This window comes from Diceros bicornis, chromosome 2 (assembly GCF_020826845.1).
Source record: "Diceros bicornis minor isolate mBicDic1 chromosome 2, mDicBic1.mat.cur, whole genome shotgun sequence".
Lineage (NCBI taxonomy): Eukaryota > Metazoa > Chordata > Mammalia > Perissodactyla > Rhinocerotidae > Diceros > Diceros bicornis.
Window position 1 is genome coordinate 11,685,205 of NC_080741.1, and position 23,310 is coordinate 11,708,514.

Below are 23,310 nucleotides of genomic sequence, written 5' to 3' on the forward strand. Positions count from 1 at the left end.
ATTAGATTTTAAAAGTATTGTTTACAACATAGAGAAATACTTATGACAAATAAACCAGTCAAGATACAAACTGTATGTATAATTCTAAGTGGGGAATAGCTTGAAATAAAATATGCCTTGAATAGAATAAATCAGTAATGGGACTATAAATAATTTGTCCCTTCATTTAGTCCAGAATTTTATGAATAAGCATTATTTTTACAGTCAGAAAAATATGGGGAAAAGTGTGACTTGTGAAATAAAAATTTAAGAAAGAGGGAAAGTGGTTTAGAAATTGTCTAGAGCAAGGTAATGTCTTTGCTGTCTTTCTTCTTTGGCCTTCTAAATTGTTAAAAATATGATGGAATAACTGTGGTAACAGAATAACATATCGTTTTGCATAAGAATAACTAGATTGTGGAATAAAATGAGAAAGTAAGTAATAAGAAATAAAAAAGGATTTTGATAGAAATTGCATTGAGTCTATAGGGTACTTGGGTTTTATTGACGTCTTAACAATGCTAAATCTTCCTATTTATGAACATATTCCATTTGTTTAGGTCTTCTTTAATTTTACCATTTCTTTTTGAGGTAATGAAAATATTTTAGAAATAGATGTGATGTTTATACAACTTTGTGAACATACTGGAAACCACTGAATTATACACTTTAAAAGGTGAATTTTGGGGTATGTGAATTATACCTTGATTTAAAACAAAACAAAACAAAACTTTCTTCAACTCAGTGTCTACTTCCAGCTCTGATTTCTTCTGCCCCTCATTATTAGACTTCTTGGAAGAAACTCTACACTTACAATCCCATTTTCAACTTTCATTCACTCCTCTGCCCAATAATCTGGCTTTAGACTTCACTAATCCACTGAAGCTGCTCTTGGTCTTCGTCTTGTTTTTTGTTTATCAGCATTTGACACCATTAACCTGCTCTTTTAAAAAATAAAATTTTAATTTTAGAACAGTTTTAGGTTTACAGAAAAATTATAAAGATCGTATAGAGAGTTCTCATAAACCCCTCACTCATTTTCCCCTACTGTTAACATCCTACATTATTAGTCTTGTACAGTTTTTACAATTAATGAGCCAATATTGATACATTATAATTAACTGAAGTCCATACTTTATTCAGATTTCCTTAGTTTTTAGCTTATATCCTTTTTCTTTTCCAGGAAAGCATTCAGGATACCACATTACATTTTATGATCATGCCTTCTTTGCCTCCTTTTGGCTGTGACAGTCTGATAGACTTTCTGTGTTTTTAATAACTTGACAGTTTGAGGCGTCCTGGTCAGGTATTTTGTAGAATGTCCCTCAATTGGGATTTTTCTGATGTTTTTCTCTTGATTGAGGTTATGGATTTTTGAGAGAAAGACCACAGAGATAAAGTGCCCTGTTCATCACAGTGTATCGGGAGTACATATTATCACCTTGACTTATCATTGTTGATGTAAGCCTTGATCGCTTGGCTGAGGCAGTGTTTGTCGTGTTTCCCTACTGTGAAGGGACTCTTTACCCCCTCCCTCTGTCCATGCCATAGGCTTTGGAAGAAAGTCATTATGTGGAGCCCACATTTGAGGAGTGGAGAGTTTGCTCTACTTCCTTGAGGGGTGGAGTATCGATATAATTTACTTGGGATTCTTTTGCACCGTAGATTTGTCTCTTCTCCGCTATTTATTTATTTATGTAGTCAATCCTTTATTTATATTAGTATGAACTCATGGATATTTAGTTTATACTCTGGTTATAGTCCAAAACTACTTTATTTGTTTTTTGCTCAAATTATTACAACTACAGTCATTGGGAGCTTTCAGTTGGTTTTCTGTTTCCCTTTGACATATCCCCCTCATTGTGGGTTTTGTTTTTTTCAGCACTTCCTTACTTTTTGGCATTACAAGATGTTCCAGGCTGATTTCACGTATTTTTTGCCTACTCCTCAGATCAGCCATTTTTTGAAAGAGTCCTGATTCCTTTTAATGGGAAAAGTTATTAGAAACCAAGATCTTGGTGCTGGGTGAGCTCATGGCTACTGGGATGGTGTCGTTCTTTTTGAACCACTGTTTTCCTTTGTGTCTGTGATACCAGACTTTTTGAGTCTTGCTTAGACGGCAGAACAGGGTAGCAGTTAAGAGCAAGGGCTCTGCAGGACTAGGGTGTGATCTTTTTTTTTTTCTTCCCCTAAAGCCCCAGTAGATAGTTTTATGTCATAGTTGCAGATCCTTCTACTTGCTGTATGTGGGACGCGGCCTCAGCATGGCTGGACAAGCGGTGCGTTGGTGCGCGCCCAGGATCCGAACCCCGGGCACCAGCAGTGGAGTGCGCGCACTTAACCACTCAGCCACAGGGCTGGCCCGACTAGGGTGTGATCTTGGTTGCGCTTCTTACACCCAACCAAGTGTGTAAACCTGAGCAAGTTGATTTCTCTAAGCCAAAACGTGCACCTCTACAGCGATGCAGATAATAATAGTAAGTTGCTCGTGGGATGTACAAGAATTAAATGAGGTAGTGCACATAAAATCGCTTAGCACCTCACACATAGTAAGTATTCAGTAAGTGTTTACTTCTTTTCTTCTTTTAATATTTTCGTATTCCTTTTTGGCTGTTCCCTTTCAGTATATTCTGCTAGTTCTGCCTCTGTTTCTCTTCTAAATGTTAGAGTTACATGGAGTGTTGTCTTTGGTTTTCTTCTCACCTTGTACGTTCTCCCCAGGCAATTTCATCTATTTGCACTGCTTTGGTTATCATCTGCTTTGTACATGGATGATTCTCAGATCTATGCCGTTAGCCCAAACCTTTGTCTCGAGTTCTTTGAATATCCGGCTGCTTATTGGGCACCTTCGTTGAATAACTTATATTCATCTCATACTCAATCTGTCCAGAATTAAAGTGATTATTTTACATCTCAAAACCTGCTCTCCCCTTTTCCTTATCTTACTGAAGGGAAGTATCATCCACCCTTTGCCCAAACCAGAAACTGAGGCATCATCTTAGACTCCTTTCTCTTTGTCTCTACTCCCAATCCAATCACTTAAAAGGCTTGTTGATTTCACCTCCTCAATCTCTCAGCAGCCCCTACCTATTTTCTTTATCTCCGTTGCTGCTATCTTAGTTCAGACTACTATAGACCATTTCCTGGATTATTGCAGTTGTTCTACTTCCAGATTTCTCTCTTTCTATTTCATTCACTGTACTATAGCTACATATTTTTTCTCAAACACAAATCTGAAGAGTCTTTCCACGTTAAAAAAAACCAAAACATTTTAATAGTTCTTTATTGCCCTCAAGATAAAGTCCAAACTCCAATTTTTTGTTTGTTTGTTTGTTTGTTTGTTTTGTGAGGAAGATCAGCCGTGAGCTAACATCCGTGCTAATCCTCCTCTTTTTGTTGAGAAAGACCAGCTCTGAGCTAACATCTATTGCCAATCCTCCTCCTTTTTTTTTCCCCAAAGCCCCAGTAGATAGTTGTATGTCATAGTTGCACATCCTTCTAGTTGCCGTATGTGGGAACGGCCTCAGCATGGCTGGAGAAGCGGTGCGTCGGTGCGCACCAGAGATCCGAACCTGGGCGGCCAGTAGCGGAGCGTGCGCACTTAACCGTCAAGCCACGGGGCCAGCCCCCAAACTCCAATTTAAAAGATCCTTCATGATATGGTTCTTTCTTTCATCTTTAGTGTTATCTCAGACAGCTATGGTTCTGCCACATTGAACTACATTCTCTCTCTCTGTCTCTCTGTCTCTCTTTGCCTTTCTGTGTGCTTTTCTCTGTGCCTGGAATGCCGTGCCTCCCTGACACTGTCCTCCACTCCGCTCCTGATATATATACATTTCATCTGGCTAATTTCTGTTTATCTCTTCACATCTAAGTTTAGGTCTTATTTCCACTCGGCTCGTAAGCCTCCAATATCCCTGTTGTATTCCCTTATCCCCGTTGTAGCATTTATCACACTGTACTTTAATTACTGGTTACTTATTGGTCCTCACCTGACTCCGTGAAGTCAAAGACTTTGTCTTATTCATCACTGTATCTCTAGGACAGGTATTTCAAAGTATCTATCCCATAGTATCTGTCCCAAGCTGGGAACTTTGTTGAAAGAATGTATGTCCTTCCTTCTAACTATAATTCCTTTGGCCACTGGGCAAGTTCCTTTTTACTCTTTAAAATCTAGCTAACCATGATTCCTCTGTACCTCCTTGTTACTGTGCCTCCTTTGTGTTAACCTTTGGACCCTGTACATCTGTTATTGTTGTCCTTATCACATTATATTGTATTTCTGCATAGGATTGTCCTCTTCTTTTACTAGACTGTGAGCTCCTTGAGGGCAGAGTCCTTTTTTATAATTTTGTCCTCAGAGTCTAGCTTGGTGTGTAGCACAGTTATTCGTACTCAGTAAACATTGGACTGCAAGAGCTTCTTTTCCCCTAACATTCCCAGACTCTATCTAAGAGTTGGAGGTTTTGGGCTGGCCCAGTGGCATAGTGTGTGCGTTCTGCTTCGGTGGCCCAGGGTTCACAGGTTCGGATCTCAGGCGTGGAATGACGCACCGCTTGTTAAGCCATGCTGTGGAGGCATCCCTATAAAGTAGAGGAAGATGGGCATGGATGTTAGCCCAGGGCCAGTCTTCCTCAGCAAAAAGAGGAGGCTTGGCATCGGATGTTAGCTCAGGGCTAATCTTGCTCACCAAAAAAAAAAAAAAAAAAAGAGTTGGAGGATTAAAAGTTATGTAATTAATTAAAATAAAAACAAGCAAGGTAATTATATTCAGTCAAAACAAGGGGAGTAGTAGAGGATTTAAAAGCATTTGACTATTTGTATATTCTTGTCATAAATCTTGTAATAATGCATTAAGAAAAATGAAAGATAAAAATACTGTAACTCAGGGCTTCATTATCTATGGTGTTGAAAGCCCAGCATAACCTTTGGTGAAGGTCAGGGATTCCTCAATTATCTGAGAGGCTCATGCTATTGGGTAGGCTGTACCTTTGGGTATTTCTGGCATGTGGAAAGAGGCCATACTTGCCTGCAAGCTATATGCAGCCTGGGAAGCTGCCTGATCAGCAGCTGGTGGGAGAGTTTTACTTGTGGGATGTATTGTTCACGTCCTTGCAGGTAGAGGAGGTCTGTCATATGTCCTCCACTTGTTCCTTTTTATCCTCAGCAGAGCAGTTTCACTTTGTCAGCTCATTCTTTGCTTACACATCGGATTTAAAGTGTGCCTATCTTATACTGACTGCCAGTTCTACACAATGCAAGATATTGCAATAGCTTTTGGCTATTCAAGTTACGACCAGTTAAAAGGAATTCAGCAACTCAAAAGAGGGAATATCACTGAAAAAACAAACAGATTCCTCCTATGAAGGCAGAACTAATGGAAAAGATGAGAGAATGCTGTGATGGGAAGAAAAAGGAATGAAGACTCTCAAGAGGATACAGTTGCAACGCAGAAAAAGTTATTTTGGAACTAAAAATACATTCAGAATTCTTAAATCTAAGAAAGATTGAAAATAAGAAAAGGCCAAAGATGTACTGTGAGCAAAACAATATTAATATCAAATAAAATATACTAAAAGCCTCAAGGCATTAAAGGGACAAAGAGGACTATTCTATAGTGATAAAAGAAACAATCAAACCAACAATCCAATTTTTAGAAAATGGGTAAAACTTATGAATAATAACAGTTCACAGGAAAAAATGTTAATGGTTCTTATACAGATGAAAAGATACTCTACCTCATTCATAAAACATGTGTAATTTAAAATTACATGGAGTAGCATTTTTCACTCTGTAAGATTGGCAAGTATTAAGAAGTTTGATAAAACACTGTTGTCAAGGATGTAGGGTAACATGTGCTTTCTTTTACTGCTGCTGGGAGCATAAATTAGTACAACTTTTATGGGAAGCAATTTCATAATATTTATTAACATTCACATTTCCTGTGACCTAGCAGTCCCAATTTTAGAAATTTATTCTACTGATACACTTGTAAATTTGGGAAATAAAGCTTAGTCTTGCTGTATTGTATGTAAAAGCAAAATATTGGAAATAGTGTAAATCCAGCAGTAAGATCTGGTTAAATAAATTATGTTCAATATATATAATGGAATACTATGCAGATGTAAAACTGGGAATGAGAAAGCTATGTACAAGTATGGAATGATCTACAAAAACACATTATTAAGTTAAAAGAAAAGTGCAGAACAATGTGCTGAGTATATAACCATTTTTTTAAAAGGAAGGGAGGAATAATGACACACTCATACACATACAAATACACACACCATGTTTCCTGTAAGGATACACAAGGACTGTTGACATTTGTTATCTGCTGGTAGAGAAACAGTATCTTTCACAGAGAAGTTTTTAATTTTAACGAAGTCCACCTTATCAATTTTTTCTTTCATGCATCATGCTTTTGGTGTTGTATCTAAAAAGTCATTGCCAAATGCAAGGTCACTTAGGTTTTCTTCAGTTTTTCTTCTAGTTTTGTGGTTTACGTTTAGGTCTGTGATCCATTTTGAGTTAATTTTGTGGCAGGTGTAAGGCCTGTGTCTAGATTCATTTTTTCTTTTTTTTGCACGTGGATGTCTAGTTGCTCCAGCCTCATTTGTTGCAAAGACTGTCCTTTCTCCATTGAATTGCCTTTGCTCCTTGGTTAAAGGTGAATTGAATATATTTGTGTAAGTCTATTTCTGGGCTCTTTATTCTATTCCATTGATCTATTTTCCTGTTCTTCTGCTGATACCACCCTGTCTTGATTAATGTGGATTTACAGAGAGTCTTGAAGTGGGGTAGTGACAACCCTCCAACTCTTCTTCAATATTGTGTTGGCTATTCTGAGTCTTTTGCCTTTCCATATAAGTTTTAGAATCAGTTTGTTGATATCCACCAAATAACTTACTGGGATTTTGATTGCGATTTTGTTGAATCTGTATATCAAGTTGGGAATAACTGACATCTTAACAATATTGATTATTCCTGTCCACGAACATGGAATATCTCTTCTTTAATTAGATCTTTGATTTCTTTCATCAGAGTTTTGTAGTCTTCCACAGAGATCTTATACATATTTATTGGATATATACTTAAGTATTTCATTTTTTGCTGCTAATGTAAATGACCTTGTGTTTTTAGTTTCAAATTCCAATTATTCGTTGCTAGTTTATAAGAAAATAGTTGACTTTTATATATTAACCTTGTATCCTGCTACTTTGTTATAATTATGCTTAATAATTCCAAGAGTTTTTTTCCTTATAAATGGTATTTTTAATTTCAATTTCCAGTTGTTTTTTGCTAGTATGTAGACATACAATTGGTTTTTGTACTTTGATCTTGTAGCCTGCTACCTTATGAACTCTTGCATAGATTCCTTAGGATTTTCAACATATATTATCATGTCATCTATGAATAAAGAGAGTTTTACTTATTCCCTTCCAATTTATATTTCTTTTTCTTTCCTATTGTGACTGATTAGGACTTCCTTTTCAAGGTTAAATAGGAATGATGAGAGCAGAAATCCTTGCCTTGTTCCTGATCTTGGGAGGAAAGCATCAAGTCTTTTATTATTAGGTATGATGTTAGCTGTAGAGTTTTCTTAGCAGCCCTTTATCTGGTTGAGTAAGTTCTTCTGTTCTTAGTTTTCTGAGAGTTTTGATCATGAATGGTTGCTCGATTTTGTTAAATGTTTTTTCTTTACCTATTTGCAATGATTATATGGTGGGGTATTTTTAGCCCATGAATATGGTGAATTACACTGATTGATTTTTACATGTCACACCAACTTTGAATTCCCTGGATAAACACCGCCTAATTATGAGAGAAGCTCATAAATTCTCCATTTGGAGAATATTGTTGGTTAGAGCCTGTTTTGTACTATTTTGAATCCTTTATAATCTAGAGATGATTCTGGAATCCCTAAATAGCAGCAAGGAACCAGCTGAGGTTAGATTACATACATTCATGTGGAATCAATTGTTTCAGATTTTGTAACATTTTTGAACAGATCTTCACAGCCTGGGAACAGGAATGAAGGAAGCATTTTGTGGGCAAGGTGGTAGGAACAGAAGGAATTCAGAGTTTTACCAAAAGTGTTGCTGGAATGGCTTCCTGTAGGGACCATAATAATACGTTTCTGCCAAGAAGAGAATGTGAGAATTACACTTTCTTGATGAGAAATTTAAGAGGAGTTGGAAAGGTGAAAGGGTAGGCAATTGGTGTTACAAGATTATTTCAGTGTTCAAAATCTTAAAAATACAGTAGTTTATATATTTTAGAGTTGTACGTTTAATTAAAAAGGCTACTAACATTTGCCCATATTATTTTTTTTTTTTTGCATTTTACTTCACAGATTTAAGCCCTGAAATATCTAGTAAGGTTTTGTTTTATTTTATATTACTTTGGACAGTAGGTATAAGTGACATTTGGTTGCTATTTCTATAAAAATTCTTTGGCAGCCTTCTAAATCTGAGGTCATATTAGGGTGAGTTTGGCCTCTCTTACTGTGCTAGGCTTAGTAAGAGATTGTATTTTAATTAACACAGTGAATGGTTCTGGCTTTGCTTTTTGAATTGGGGTTTGGTTTCAGGATATTTAAAAATATCTTAATGATCTGAAAATAGACAACTCTCCCATTCTACAAATAGTTTTATTGACCTGTTCATTCCAGTAACTTGCTTTTCCTGAAGGACTTGTGCCATCTGATCTTTTTTCTCTTTTGTATTTTTCCTGTATTTACCTACAAGATGTTTTATTTAAGTAATAGTGTTTAGTTTACCATATTAAATAACTAAATATTAAAATTAAATAAGAATTACCTTTTATAAATAAAATTTAAGGAGTTCCTGATTTAAAACAAAAAATAAAGGAAAAAATTAAAGTGTTTTAAAATAGACTTTGGTTACCACATCTTTTATCTTCCTGTTAAGTGCTTTCACAATGTATTTGTGGTTACGTAGAATTACATAACTTTGCTCTGTGTTTTGATTGCATGTTGTAGATTTAGAAATAGTTTTGATAATGTAGTGTGTTATACCTGAGCCACAAAAAAATGGCTTTTTGTCATTTTTTTAATGTGAATTTTAATTCTCTATTCTGATAGTTCGTCTAAATTAACTTTATTATAAAGAGTATGATGTGATGATACCTATTTTTTATAGTTCTTGAAATAACCAGTTATTGTTTCTTATGAAAGGGGATAAACTGATCTTCTTTTTGGAGGAAAGGATATCTGCAATCTTGTTTCTGTATTATTTCAAAATTAATTTTCAGTGAATCAGCTTGTAACTCAGTTGGCAAGAGTAGAATACTGTTGAGATGAAAAGGTCTCTATGTATGTGATTTCTTATGTGCTTAGTATTTTGAAGATGGAGTTAATCTAATTGTCTGTTTTTATTTCCTATTCTCATATGGCCCATTGTCTTCTCACGGAAGGAAACCTTTGCACACCTTTAACTTGAGCTAGCCATCTTGCTTACACTTGGTAACAGCCATTGGTAACAACTGTTGGTACTGGTTAATTTCAAACCCACTGCACTAAGGGAAGAAGATAATTTTGATTGCCAATTGGAATTTAGTTCTAAAATCAACCTCTTAAATGTTTTCTTTTTTGAATTTCCTTATTTAAATTTGTCTTGTTTATGACCCACCTGCAATAAAATTTGCATGAGTTGCCAAACCAAAAAGCAAAATATCCAAAAACATGTTATACAACCTTTTTTTTGGAACAGCTTTGTTGCCAACACAATGTTTTTAAAATTAAATCTAGCAGTTTAAATTGCAAATATTTATTATTCAGAAGAGATTAAATTGCCCATTCTGACATTTAACCTGGTTTCTCCTCCTCTTCTTTATAAATTACATAGTAAATAAAAATGGTAGCTAAAATATTCTTTTTTAAAGTTGTATGTATCTTTAAAAAATACTAAATAGGAAAACTGTTAAAAGTTGCTAAAATTTTACTAACTGTATCTATTTCTTGAGGAGTTTTTTATTTACTCTAATGAAAACGTGCTGTGTTTTGCTTGATGTTGTAAAGTAAGCTTGATATGAAAAGGCACAAATTTTGGAACCACAGAAGCACAGCTTCAAATTTCAGTTTTGCTATTTATATTTACTAGGTCTGCAATTGGTAACATAGAAAATTTACTAAATCTCTCTTCGTCAGATTTTCACATTTGTTACGAGGATGATAGTACCTACCTCGTAGGGATTATATTTTCTCATTTAACCCTCACATGTAAAGCTTTATGCAAAATACTTAGCTTGTAGTAGGTGCTCAAAAAAATATTAATTCTCTTCTCCTTTACTTTCTTCATTGTTTCTTTGATAGTCAAGCCTTTATCATTGCATTAAACATGTAGAAAATGTCTGCAAGTTGCTGATTAAATTATTGAAAAAGCCCAGCCTGAATACATTTAATTTCAAGCTGTATTTTGAAGTAAAAGGAAATTGCTACCAGGATTTACTGGTAACACAAATTACTTCTTTCATTTTCTGTCTGTGAAACTAATTAAATCAAATATTTTATGCATATCACAGAATAAGCTAGGAACTCTCTTATCATCCTTTTCTTCAGTGACGTCCTTTACATCCCCTTTAGTGAGTCCATTTGGAACCCATTCAAGTATGAAAAATAGCATGGCTGACATTGCAGACATGTAAATCACAAATCTAAAGGAAGTAGAACAGAAGATGAAAACATTTATCTACCAGTAAGGTCCTCAATCCTCAACCTCCCAGATGAGTAAGGTAGCAATTAGACTAATAGTTTGAAAAAAATTAGTCATCTTTTTTCCACTCTCTGATTAATAAAGGTGATGTTTTCTTAGTATGCCTGGAGATTTAGAATTCTCTAGGCCAGTAGTTCTTAAATTTAGCAAGTGTCAGAATCATCTGGAGGGCATGTTCTAAAGATTGCCTCCTGGGTTTCTGACTCAGTAGGTCTGGAGTGGGGTCTGAGAATTTGTATTTCCAACAAGTTCCCAGGTAAACTAATGTTGCTGCCCCGGACTACACTTTGAGAACTCCTGTTCCAATGGTATATAGAAGAAGCAGGGATGAACCAACAGGTAGCATCAGACTGATTTTCCTGCCGAAAATTTTTCACTCAATTCAGAAAACTTTTTCTTTTTCCAGTACCTTTTATGTGTCTAATGCTGAGGTGTCATCAAGCTTCACGCGTCTTTAGACTTTCAGACCACAGACTTTTTTGCTTTACTGAGGGATTCTACCAGCGAACAAGCACTGTCTCAAAGAAAAGACTAGTGAAGAAAGGAGGCAAGGCCATCCATTTTGTTGCCTTTTCAGACCTCTGTCTTCATGTTACAGCAGTATTTTATCTTCTACTAATTTTGATGCAAAAACATTGGCTCCTGTAATTCTACCTCTAGGTATCTATCCTAAGGAAGTAAATTTTGATGCATGATTAATAAAGACAAAAACAGAGATTTTTTTTTTTTTTAAAGATTTTATTTATTTATTTATTTTCCCCTCAAAGCCCCAGTAGATAGTTGTATGTCATAGCTGCACATCCTTCTAGTTACTGTATGTGGGACGCGGCCTCAGCATGGCCGGAGAAACAGTGCGACGGTGTGCGCCCAGGATCCGAACTGGGGCCGCCAGCAGCGGAGCGTACACACTTAACCGCTAAGCCACAGGGCCGGCCCAAAACAGAGATATTTATCAGTGTTATTTATAAATAGGAAAAATAGTAGCTCCTACACAGAATTGTATTACTAGATGATTTTAAAGTAAATTGCCTATGTATGTATGTGATTGCTAATTTTATAGTCAAATTTTGCTTATGAAGAGGAACATTCTAAAGATAGAAAATGCTTGATACACAATAATTATTTTATGTAGTGATGTTGCTCAAATTTAAGTAAAATTATATATGTATTATATATTCTTAACTGTGAAATTTATAGAAAAAATGAGGAAATATGTCAAATTACGTGTATCTTTAGAAAATGAGATTATGTTTGGTGTTCTTTTCTGTATTTTATACTGTATCCATAAAGGGGTATTACTTTTATAATGAAAATGTTCATGTTATATATTTATATGTGTATATATATTTCAAGTTTTAGTGAAAATATATAAAGAAAAGTATATATACAAGTTTTACAAACCAGCACTCATATCTGGAAGCAGAATATTACCAGCACCCCAGGTGCATGCCTTGTGCTCCCTTTCAAGGGTAACTACTGTCTTGACTTCTGACAGCATAGATTGTTTTTGTGCTTTATTTATGGAATCACGCAGGACTCTTTCATGACTAGCTTTTCTTCCTCAACATTATGTTTATGAGATTCATCCATTTTTATGTAGCTGATCCTTTCTCGTTGCTATACAATATTCCACTTTGTGAATGAATCATAATTGATTTATTCATTCTAATGTTATTGGGCATTTGAGTAGTTGTTAATTTTGGGGTATTACAGTTAATGATCTCAAGAACATTCTAGTGCATGTCCTTTGGTGAGCATGTGCATGCATTTCTGTAGGGCATTTACCTAGGATTGGTGTTGTTTGGTCAGAGTATACATGTGTTCAGCTTTAGTAGATACTTCCAGATAACTTTTTCCAAAGTGATAATACCAGTTTACACTGCCACCAGCAGTATATGAAGATTCCCTGTTGCTCATATCCTTGCCAGTACAGTCTGTGTCGCTTAACAATGGAGATACATTCTGAGAAATGAGTCGTTAGGCAGTTTTGTTGTTGTGTGAACATCATAGAGTATATTTACACAAATGTAGATGGTATAGCTCACTTACACCTAGGCTATATGGTACTGATCTTATGGGACCACTGTCGTATATGTGGTTCATCATTGATCCAAATGTCGTTACACTTCACATGACTGCAATGTCCTATAATATGACATCTAATGAGATTTGGTGTGAGTTTCTCAAGTGCATTTTTGTAATTGAATTTTATTTTCCTATTGACTTCAGTTATAAAGTTGAAGATATGTTCTCGTATGAAAATCCTTCAGGACACATTTAAATTTTTTGGCAAAAACAAATAAGTAAGTTAATAGACTCTATTGGCTATTATAATCAGGAACATTGCTAGACTCAAATAAAATAATATTTATAAAGCACTACACAGACTTTTGTATTACTTTTAGAGCTCTAATAACTTTGAACTGTTCTTAACATCTTGGTTTTCTTTCTGTTTTATCCACTGATACCCTTATTCCTGACTCTGCATGTGTAGTTCTCAGAATTTATTCCCTTCTTCCCATTGTCTGAGTCCTTACAACAAGGTGGAAAGCACAAAACAGTTCAAAAACTCTCCACAAAAAAAACAACTTTATATATACATAAATTTATAAATATGTAATTTAATTTATATATACGTATATATATAATTTTATGAGCCTTGGTATTTTAAGACAAAGTAGGACTTGTACCTAGCACAATGCCCAATTCATAGGGTCTTAATATCTGTTTGTTGAGTGGATGGAACAGTGACAAAATTCTGCTGCCAAGTTTTTCTCTTCAGATTTTTGTTGGAGCTTCCACTTGTCCCCTCTCCTCCAATTTTGGGACTTTAGTTTAGAAGAGGGTATTTGAGATGAATAAGAGAAAGTTATTAGTGAAATTTTTCAAAGTGGAACTTTCTTTCAAGATAACCCCATAAGGACAAGTCAGAAAGGAGAAAGGTAAAATTGTGAAATCACTGGAAGTATTATGCGTTTTAGGGATTTTTTTGTGTGTGGTTCTAATTTTGGGAGAATCTAACTATTCAACTTTCCATTAAAATAAAAAACAGAGTTAGTATTATCTTTATATTAATTAAGATGTATCAGTGAAATAAGAAGTTCTACAAAATGTATTGGTTACTTACGAACAAAGAAAACTAGAAAAAAAATGATGCTGTAAGAGGAGGAAAATGGGAGAAGTTCCAAATATGAGGAAAGAAAGCCGGAGGCAGAGAGATTAGGGACAATGAAACTGTGTTTGAGTAGCATCTGTTATCCCAGATGATGTTAAAGAGTTTTGTGTTGAATGTTTTTTTCTCAACTCTCTTCTACTCTGGATCACAAAATTTTATAGAGTATTGTTTAGTTAGAAAAGACAGCTAATCCTCTAGAAATTGTTGATTATTTTGCTGGCCAGTTTTTAAAGCTTTCTTTGGGTTTTGGTTCCAGATCTTTAAACCTCACTATGAAGCAACCCAGTTGTTAAGAAACATTGGATACAGCCGTTGGAAATCTTAACCATATGTGTTAGAGTAGCTACAGAGAAAATACATGGGCCTTAGGCCTGAAACTTCAGGGCTTTGTTTAATATGTGTATCAATTTTCTATAGTTGGTCAAAGCAGATATATAAAACTGCTACCTAATTCTTTAGAAAAGTGGTTGAATAACTGTAGTTTTATTCTGTAATGTCAGGTACTCAAATTCAAAGATTAATTCTAGATTTTATATTTTTGATCACTGTGTTCTCTCTTTTAATATCTAGGGTTGGTATACGAAGGTAATTTTTAAATGAATTGGATATTTTAAAAATAGAATACTTTAAAATATTAATTTACATAGAAATTTCTAGAAAATAAGGGTTAGATTAGTGAATTATACTATCCTAGAGATGTAATCCTTTTAAGGCAATGTCCTTATCTCAGTTTCTATGAAATTTAAGTTGGAGATCTTGTAAGATAATTGTGACTCTTTTGCAGGCCATAGGGGAAAAGTGACATCTGATTTATCTGGAACGCAGACCTTAAAGGATTCCAGCTATAAACACATACTCAGCTCAATTAGTATTGAACTGGCCTGGGGAAGAATACATTGTAATAGCATGAACTCGGAGATGGTTTGGATAGAAAACTTTATTATAAAGCCAAGAGGCTGAGTCCGGGGCTGTAGTCAAAGAAAATTTCTCGCATCTCCCTGCAGCCATCTTTAGTTCACAGTTATTAACCTGTTCCCTTCCAACTCATCTTGTATTTTTGGAAAAGAAGGGAAATGTCTCTCTCTGAGATTTTTCTATTCACATTAGATAGTTGGAATGTAATCACTTTAACTCAAACTTAATCTATTGTAATAATACAATTTATGGAATTCACAATGCTTAAATTGTTTCATGAAAGTACTCTTAGAAATTCTGGATTAGTTGATTAACCACAGTTCACAGCTCTTCAGTTGCACATTATCCTTATATTTCAGAAGTTCCTTTCTGAATGGGAGAGTCAAAACAACCTACCCAGGAACAAATTATTTTCTTGGTTGACAGAGTCATATCAGTTCTTAGCACACATGAAATCAAGCTGAGAGCCACAGCTAATCCAAGATTTGGTGTTTTCTTAGCTCTGCTATTTTCTCTATTATTTTGCTTGTATTTCTGTTTTCACACAATTCTCTCAAGTGATTAAGCTGAACTCAGAGAAGTAATTTTATTTTGTTTTTTTAAAAAGGTCTTATTTAATTATTTTGTTTCAGAAAGGATATGCTGTCATTAATAAGCTTTTTGTTATCCTGTGGCAGTCATGGAAATACATCATGCAGATTTCCTTCCGGTGGGAGGCATAATTGACTGACAGTAACAGCTGTGGCCTCTCTGGATCCACCACCTCGTTCTTGCTGAGGCCACCCACACTAATCGTGGCTGGTCTCAGCAGTGAATGAGCATGTTGGGGTACTAGTTTAGGCCCATGCCTACCGGACGCAGAATTCCTCTAATGGGCAGAGCATTACTTATCTATTGCTGCCTAACAGATTACCCTAAAACCTAGCAGCCTAAAACAACAAACATCATTATCTCACACAGTTTCTGAGGGTCAGGAGTGGCTTAGCTAGTGGCTTAGCTGCCTCAAGGCCTTTCATGTATTGTAATCAAGCTCTTGGCCAGGGCTGCTGTCATCTGAGGGCTGGACTATGGCTGGAAGATCTGCTTCCAAGATGCCTTACTTACATGGCTCTTGGCAAGAGCCCTCAGTTCCTTACTGGCTACTGTCAGGAGGTTTCAGATCCTTGCCACATGGGTGTCTCCATAAGCCAGCAACTAATATACATTTTCAGGATCCAAATTTGTTGGGGGCAAGTAGTAATTCAGTTTTCATCTTAGGTATCATTTCCTGTGAGACACTTTTCTAAATATCATCCCCACCTAGGATTGCCAGATGTAGCAAATAAAAATACAGGACAGTATTTGGGACATACTTATACTAAAAAAGTATTCATTGTTTATTTGAAATTCAAATTTAACTGGATGTCCTGTAGCCCTACTTCCATCCTCTTTGGGTTTAGTATGTCTTGTTTGTGCTCCTACGGTACCCTGTGCTGTCCCATTTCTGTACTACTGCACTATATCTTAATTGTCTAGTTGTCAGTATCTTCCCACTAGGCTGAAACTTCCCTATGGGCAGGAACTGTGTCTTGTTTATTTTATTCACTGTTAGAGCCCCAGTGCCAAGTACCGTGCCTGACCTTTATAGGTACTCAATAAATATGTGTGGGCTGTTCAAAGAATGAAAACACTTGGTCTTATAATTGCATGTACTTTTTCTCTTCCTCCATCTTTTCTTCCTCTTCATCATCATCATTTTCATGATGAGTGTCATGGGAATGCTAATGTAGATGAAGGGCTAGGAATTTCAGCATTCAGAAACTTACTTTATCACGTTATATGTAAGCTTTAATTTCTCTAGTGAGAGCTGGAGGTGATGCCTGTTTGCTGCCTGCCTTAGGTGATGTCCGCCTCCTGTCTACCTTGAAAGAAAAACACAAATTTTTTTTTGGAGTTTGGAGCCTGCTCTTTTCTAGGAACTGTGCTAGCTTCAGTAATTGAAAGCTGAGCTTTTTATATAACGGTAACAGGTTTTAAGTAGCAGTAAAAACATGGAGTCACTTAACTCTGAGTTTGAATCTTAGCCTTGTCACATACTAATGGTGACTGCTTGGGCGGATTACTTAGTTGTGTTTCAGAACGTCAGTTGTCTCAGCTCTCAAGCAATAATAATAATAATCGTCTCTAAAACAGCTGCCTCATAAGGGCTCTTGTGAAGATTCAATGGTAAAACATGTGACCTTGCCTAGCATAGGGCCTGTTTTTGGCACATGGTAGGTGCCCAGCGAATCCCTGATGAAGCTTCTTGGCCCTACCAGATTGTAATTCCTTGTGATTCTGGCTTTTGAGTTTTAGGCATTCATAATTCTGCCAATTGTACATTCTCAGCCAAGCACGTGTACCAAATATCTAAACCTGTGATTTCTCTCTTACTGACATGGATTACTATGGCAACCACACATCAGAAGAGTAAAACTAACCTGCTTTATATTAGTCTAAAATAGCTGATTTTCTCTATATGTTGTGCGTATTGAATCCTATTCCCAGTGATAGAAGGATGCTACATTGAAGGATCAAAATAGATGTTTCTATGATTAGTTATCTGCCACAAACCAGTTATCCCTGTGGTAACTTTTCTGATATCTTCTGCTTAAAACCCAAAAGATAAGAAGGCTCATGAGATCCCACTTTTTCAGTCTGTGGTTCTTCTGAAAAATCAAGTTCAAGTGTAACTTTTGGCTATTTGCTTCTCAGGAGGTTTCTGTCCTTACTGGCCTCACATGCATTAGGATTGCTGGTTGTACCACCCCAATGTCCACAACACTGTCTTTCCCCACTCTACCCCCAAGCTTTTCAGTTTAATGAATAAGGAAAGTGGGTCTCATATAGGTTAAGTGACTTACCACAGATCAGCCATGTAGGCAGCTGGGATTTGAACCCAGGTGTCCTGACTCCATTGCAATATGTGTACAACATTGCAGTTGTTTTATTGAATGAGAGTTATGGAGCCTGTGCATTGATATACAAATGTGAGATGCTGTTATTAGTATTGTGAAGTGCTACACAGAGATACACGATAACCCCTATAGCAGAAGGGTTTGTAGCTGATTTGAGGAGACTAGACATATAAGTTAAATAACAAAAGATAGTAAGTGCCAATGATTCATATAACCAAAAAAAGCTACTGAAAATCAGTATTATTTTTAGCCATGTTGAATATTTTTGGATATTTTATTAAAATCATTTGTGTTTGGATTCTTGTACTTAGGATGATGCTTTTGAGGTTTGTTCTGTTGTGGGTATCAGTGGTTCTTTTTTATTACTGACTGGTATTCCATTGTATGAATGTACCACAATTTGTTTATCCATCCATGAGTTGATGAACATTTATGTTGTTTCCAGTTGTGGACTATTATGAATAAAGCTGCTGTGAACGTTCAAATACACGCTTATGTGTTGACGTAAATTTTCATTTTTCTAAGGTTGACCTAGGAGTGGAATTGCTGGGTCATAGGTAAGTGTATGTTTAACTTTATAAGAAATCACCAAATATGTTTCCCAAAGTGTCTGTACAAGTTGGTATTCCTGTGAGCAATGTATAAGAGTTGTAGTTGCCCTCCGTCCTTGCCAGCACTTAATATAGTCAGTCTTTTTTCATTTTAGTTATTCAAGTGGGTTTATGTGGTATCTCAGTGTGGTTTTAATTTGCATTTCTCTACTGACTATTCTGTTGTGCATTTTTTCTTGTGCTTGTTTTCTGTCAGCATATCTTCTTTGATGAAGTAACTGTTTAAAAATTTTTCCCATTTTTAAATTTGGTTGTTTGTTTTATTATCTTATTCTGGATGCAAGTCTTTTATCAGGTATATATTTTAGAGATATTTTCTCTCAGCCTGTAGCTTGCCTTTTTATTTTCTTAACACTAAATACCTCTGAAGAGCAAACATGTTTTGTACTTTAAAGTGCAATTTATCAATTTAAAAAATAGTTTGTGCTTCATGTCCTATTTAAGAGATCTTTGCCTAAGCTAGGATTACTGTTTTCTCCTATATTTTTTTCTGAGAGTTTTATAGTTTTTGCTCTTAAATTTATGTCTTTAATAAGTTTTGAATTACTTTTTGTGTATGGAGTGTGGTGAGGGGTGAAGTTTATTTTTATTATTATTTTTATTTATTTATTTTTTAAAGATTTTATTTATTTATTCTTTTTCCCCCCAAAGCCCCAGTAGATAGTTGTACGTCATAGCTGTACATCCTTCTAGTTGCTGTACGTGGGACGCGGCCTCAGCATGGCCAGAGAAGCGGTGCGTTGGTGCGTGCCCGGGATCCGAACCCGGGCCGCCAGCAGTGGAGCGCACGCACCCAACCGCTAAGCCATGGGGCCAGCCCAGAAGTTTATTTTTCTTGCATATGAGTAACCAATCATTACAGTATCATTTATTGGAAAGATTATCCTTTCCCATAGAATTGCTTTGTACCTTTGTCAAACATCAATTGACTATAAGTTGAGGGTCTGTTTCTAGATTCTCTTCTGTTCCATTGATCTAAATATTTGTCTTCATGTCAGTAACACACTACTTAATGTAGTTCAGTGTTTCTTAACAAAGGGCAGTTTTGCCCCCCCAAGGAGATATTTGGCAGTGTCTGGAGACGTTTTTGATTGTCACAACTCGGGGGTGGAGGCTTTGCTGCTGGTAGGGGTAGAGGCCAGGGATGTTGCTCAACATTCTACAGTGACAGGATAGTTCCCCATAACAAAGAATTAGTCAGTCCAAAATGCCAGTAGTACCAAGGTCGAGAAACTCTCCTATAGCTGTATATTGAGTCTTCAAGGTAGTGTAAGTCCTCCAACTTTGTTCTTTTTCAGAGGTGTTGTGTATACTAGGTCTTTTGCATTTTTATGTAAATTTTAGAATCAGCTTGTAAATTTCTACAGCAGTGCCTGTTGAGATTTTGATTGGAGATTGCATTGAATCTGTAGATAAATTTGGGAAGAGTTGACATCTTAAGGATATTGAATCTTCCAATTTATAAGCATGGTTTATCTATCCATTAATTTAAATCTTCTGTAGTTTGTCTCAGCAAAATGTTGTAGTTTTCATTGTATAGGCCTTGCACATATTTTGTTAAATTTATCACTGTTTCATATTTTTAGTATTATAAATTATATTTTTTTATTTCAATCTGTGATTTTTTTAATTGCTAGAATATAGAAATACAGTTGATTTTTGTATGTTTACCTTGTAGCCTGTGACCTTGCTAATAAGCTCACTACTAGTGAATTGTTATAGATTCCATAGGATTTTCCACATAGACCAACATTTTGTCTGTTTTACTTATTCCTTTCTTATTTTTATGCCTTTTTCCTTTTTCTTGACTTATTGCATTGGCTGAGACTCCTGTTCAACAGTGGTCATCATTGTCTTGTTCCTGATCTTAGGGGGAAGATAACTCTGTTTTTTACCATTACATGTCATTTTTAGCTATAGGTTTTTTGTAGTTGCCTTTCAGCACATTGAGGAGGTTCCCATCTATTCCTTGTCTGCTTAGTTATTATCAAGAAAGATTGTTGAATTTTGTCAAATACCTTATCAGTATCTGTCCTGATGGTAGTGTAGTTTTTCTTTTTTATTCTGTTGATACATGGTGAATTACATTGATTGGTTTTCTCATGGTAAGCCAACATTGAATTCCAGATAAACCCCACTTAGGCATGATGTATTATCTTTTTTGTATATTCTTGGATTCAGTTGGCTAAAATCTTATTTAGAATTTTTGGGGGATATTGGTCTGTAATTTACTTAGAATGTTTTTGTTTGTTTTTTGTTTCCTTTTGTTTGTTTGGTTCTTTTTCTGAAGTGCCTTTTGACCTTAGTTGCCACCTTGTGTTATTTCAGCATTTTCAGGGGATTAACACTCTGAAAGAAGGGGTTGATTTACTTATTGTGAAAAGTCTGTTGTGGAAGCCTGAGAAGTGGTGGTGGCCTAGTGGTTGGGTTCGCACGCTCTGCTTCAGCGGCCCGGGGTTCACGGGTTTGGATCCCGGGCACGGACCTATGTACTGCTCATCAAGCCATGCTGTGGTAGCGTCCCGCTTGCAAAAGGGAGGAAAATTGGCACGATATTAGCTGAGGGACAGTCTTCCTCAAACAAAAAGAGGAAGATTGGCAACAGGTGTTAGCTCAAGGCCAGTCTTCCTCACCAAAAAAAAAAAGAAAAAAAAGAAAAAAGTCTGTGTGTTTTGAGTGCTATTTGCCAGGAACTGTGTGCTAAGCTCTTGTTTTTTTTTTTTTTTTTTTAATTTTTATTTTTTATTTTATTTTTTTTCCCCCAAAGCCCCAGTAGATAGTTGTATGTCATAGTTGCACATCCCTCCAGTTGCTGTTATGTGGGACGCGGCCTCATCGTGGCCGGAGAAGCGGGGCGTCAGTGCCCACCCGGGACCCGAACCCCGGGCCGCCAGCAGCGGAGCGCGCGCACTTAACCGCTAAGCAACGGGGCCGGCCCCTAAGGTCTTTTTATATTCATTATTTCATGTAATCCTTACAACCTCCTTGCAAGATAAATACTATTATTACACCTATTTTAGAAATGAGAAAACTGAGACTCAGAGCAGTTAACTAACTTTCCCAAGTGGTAGAGACAATTCACATCACGTCTTTCAGATCAGAGTCAGTCTTCTAAACACATTGCTCTGTGTTCTTGTCTTTATCAGGAAATCTTTGAGTGACATGGAACATTATTGACCAGACCCGGAGTTTAAAGAACTGTACCTCTGAGTAATTTCAATCCACCTCGTTATGCTAATTGGTTTTAATATTATTTGTGTGCTAACTTACTTTTCAGTTTATTTTGAGAGTGTCTCTCATAGTTTGTATGTTAGCTCACTAATTTATAAGTTTTATCATGTGCACTTTATTGTGGAGGAACTTGAATATTTCTAATTGGTTGCTACAATGCTTTGGTTTAAACTTCACATCTATTGACAGTTTCTTGACATTGTTAAGGTGGATTAGAGCTTCCTTGAGAGACAATAATACTTGCTTTTTGACTGTGCTCTATTCTATATGCTCAGTAATATCAATAAGCATATTTTTGTTTATGTGAAATTGTGGTGTGGTTGAGAGTTAAGGGAGGCAAGAGTAGATCAGAAGCTATTTCTTCCACTTATCTGCTGTTCCCAGGTTGAACATGAGCCAGATTATTGTAAGACCTTTGAACCGCAAGAATTCAGCTGTGGGAAGCCTGGGTTTGCTGGTAGCCAGCTAGTGGGACCCAACTTAATCTCCTCTGTTATCCCATGGTCAGGTAGTTGAAAATGCACAGAGAAGCAGATTTACATGTAGCATCAGAAGCTATAAACATAAATTAAAATATGCCAGGCGTCAGAAGGATTTTCTATGAGTACAAGTAAAGACAGATCCCTGAGACAGAATGGCAGGGACAGGCAGACAAGTGGTAGATTTTCTCCCCATCTCTACTACATATCTACAACTTAAAGAAGTGGGGTCTTTGCCAACCAGAAACTTGGCAGCTGCTGCATGTGATGTTGCAACTGCTATCTGCAGCATCCAGGGCTCTGTTTCTCCCTCCCATCTTTCTTATCATTACCTCTCTACTTCCCTTGGTGACCACAGTTCTGTAAAGGCAGAGGCAGATGTGGGCTGGTTATGGTGCATTTTCAGATGTGAAGGGAGTAGTAGTAGGAAGGGGCAGAGAGAAGAAAATTCTTGGGAGTGGTATGCATTTTTCAGGCCCTACTTCAAATAAACACATAAATGAAGCTTTTTATTATGGAAAATTTTAAATATTTACAAGAGTAAAGAGAACAGTTTAATGGACTCCCTTGTACCAGTCACCAGCTTAAACAACTCTTGGTTAGGCCTTACTTTTGACTAGGGAAGAACTATATTCTGCTTCAAAGTACCCAGGATGAAATTACCAGTCACATACATCATATAACAAGGCAACAGGATCAGGAGAGTCTTCGTTAGTTCATCAGAGCCATAGTAAATTAGGGGATCCTTAACCTAGAATCCACGAATTGACTTCAAGGCATGACAGACTAAACTGGTAAGCAAAATTCTATGCTCTAGAGAGAAAGTATATAATTTTAATGAGATCCTTGAGGAGATCCTTAATCTCCAAAATAGATGAGAGCCATAATATTATTATCTGACTGCTTAACACCAGAAATTTGGCTAAGAGTTGTGTGAATCAATCTTTTCTCTAACTTAAGAACTGCGAGTTAAAGTCACATAATACTCAGGTGGATAATAAAGGGGAGAAACCAACTAGAATTCACCTAACTTTTTTCTTAGCAAGCACCAAACCTGGATAGTTTTCTCAGCTTTCAAATAATTGACAGGATTTTTTTATAGAGCCATCCTGGGCTTAAGACATTCTGCAAAATAAAAGAAGGAAATCTTATACCTAAGACACAAAGGAAAATCATACTTGGAAAAAATTGAGAAAGAAACAAGGTAATATTACGTAGTATTTGCTTTCTTCTCAGAATTATTTAATGAGG

The 23,310-nt window shown here is 36.1% G+C and overlaps 1 protein-coding gene across 8 annotated transcripts in view; it reads left to right on the forward strand.

The window, feature by feature from the left end:
• The window catches only part of TFDP2 (transcription factor Dp-2), a 172,920-nt gene that overhangs the window by 56,955 nt on the left and 92,655 nt on the right, over positions 1-23,310 (forward strand). For 2 of the 8 annotated variants that reach the window (XM_058551860.1, XM_058551830.1), the window contains exon 3: positions 18,264-18,295. The exons of 5 other annotated variants lie outside the window; for them this stretch is intronic. The gene's annotated coding sequence lies outside the window, so the exon portion shown is untranslated. Of the gene's footprint in view, positions 1-7,459; positions 7,555-18,263; positions 18,296-23,310 lie in introns of all 8 variants that reach the window. One more of the 8 variants, XM_058551821.1, reaches the window with a different exon arrangement.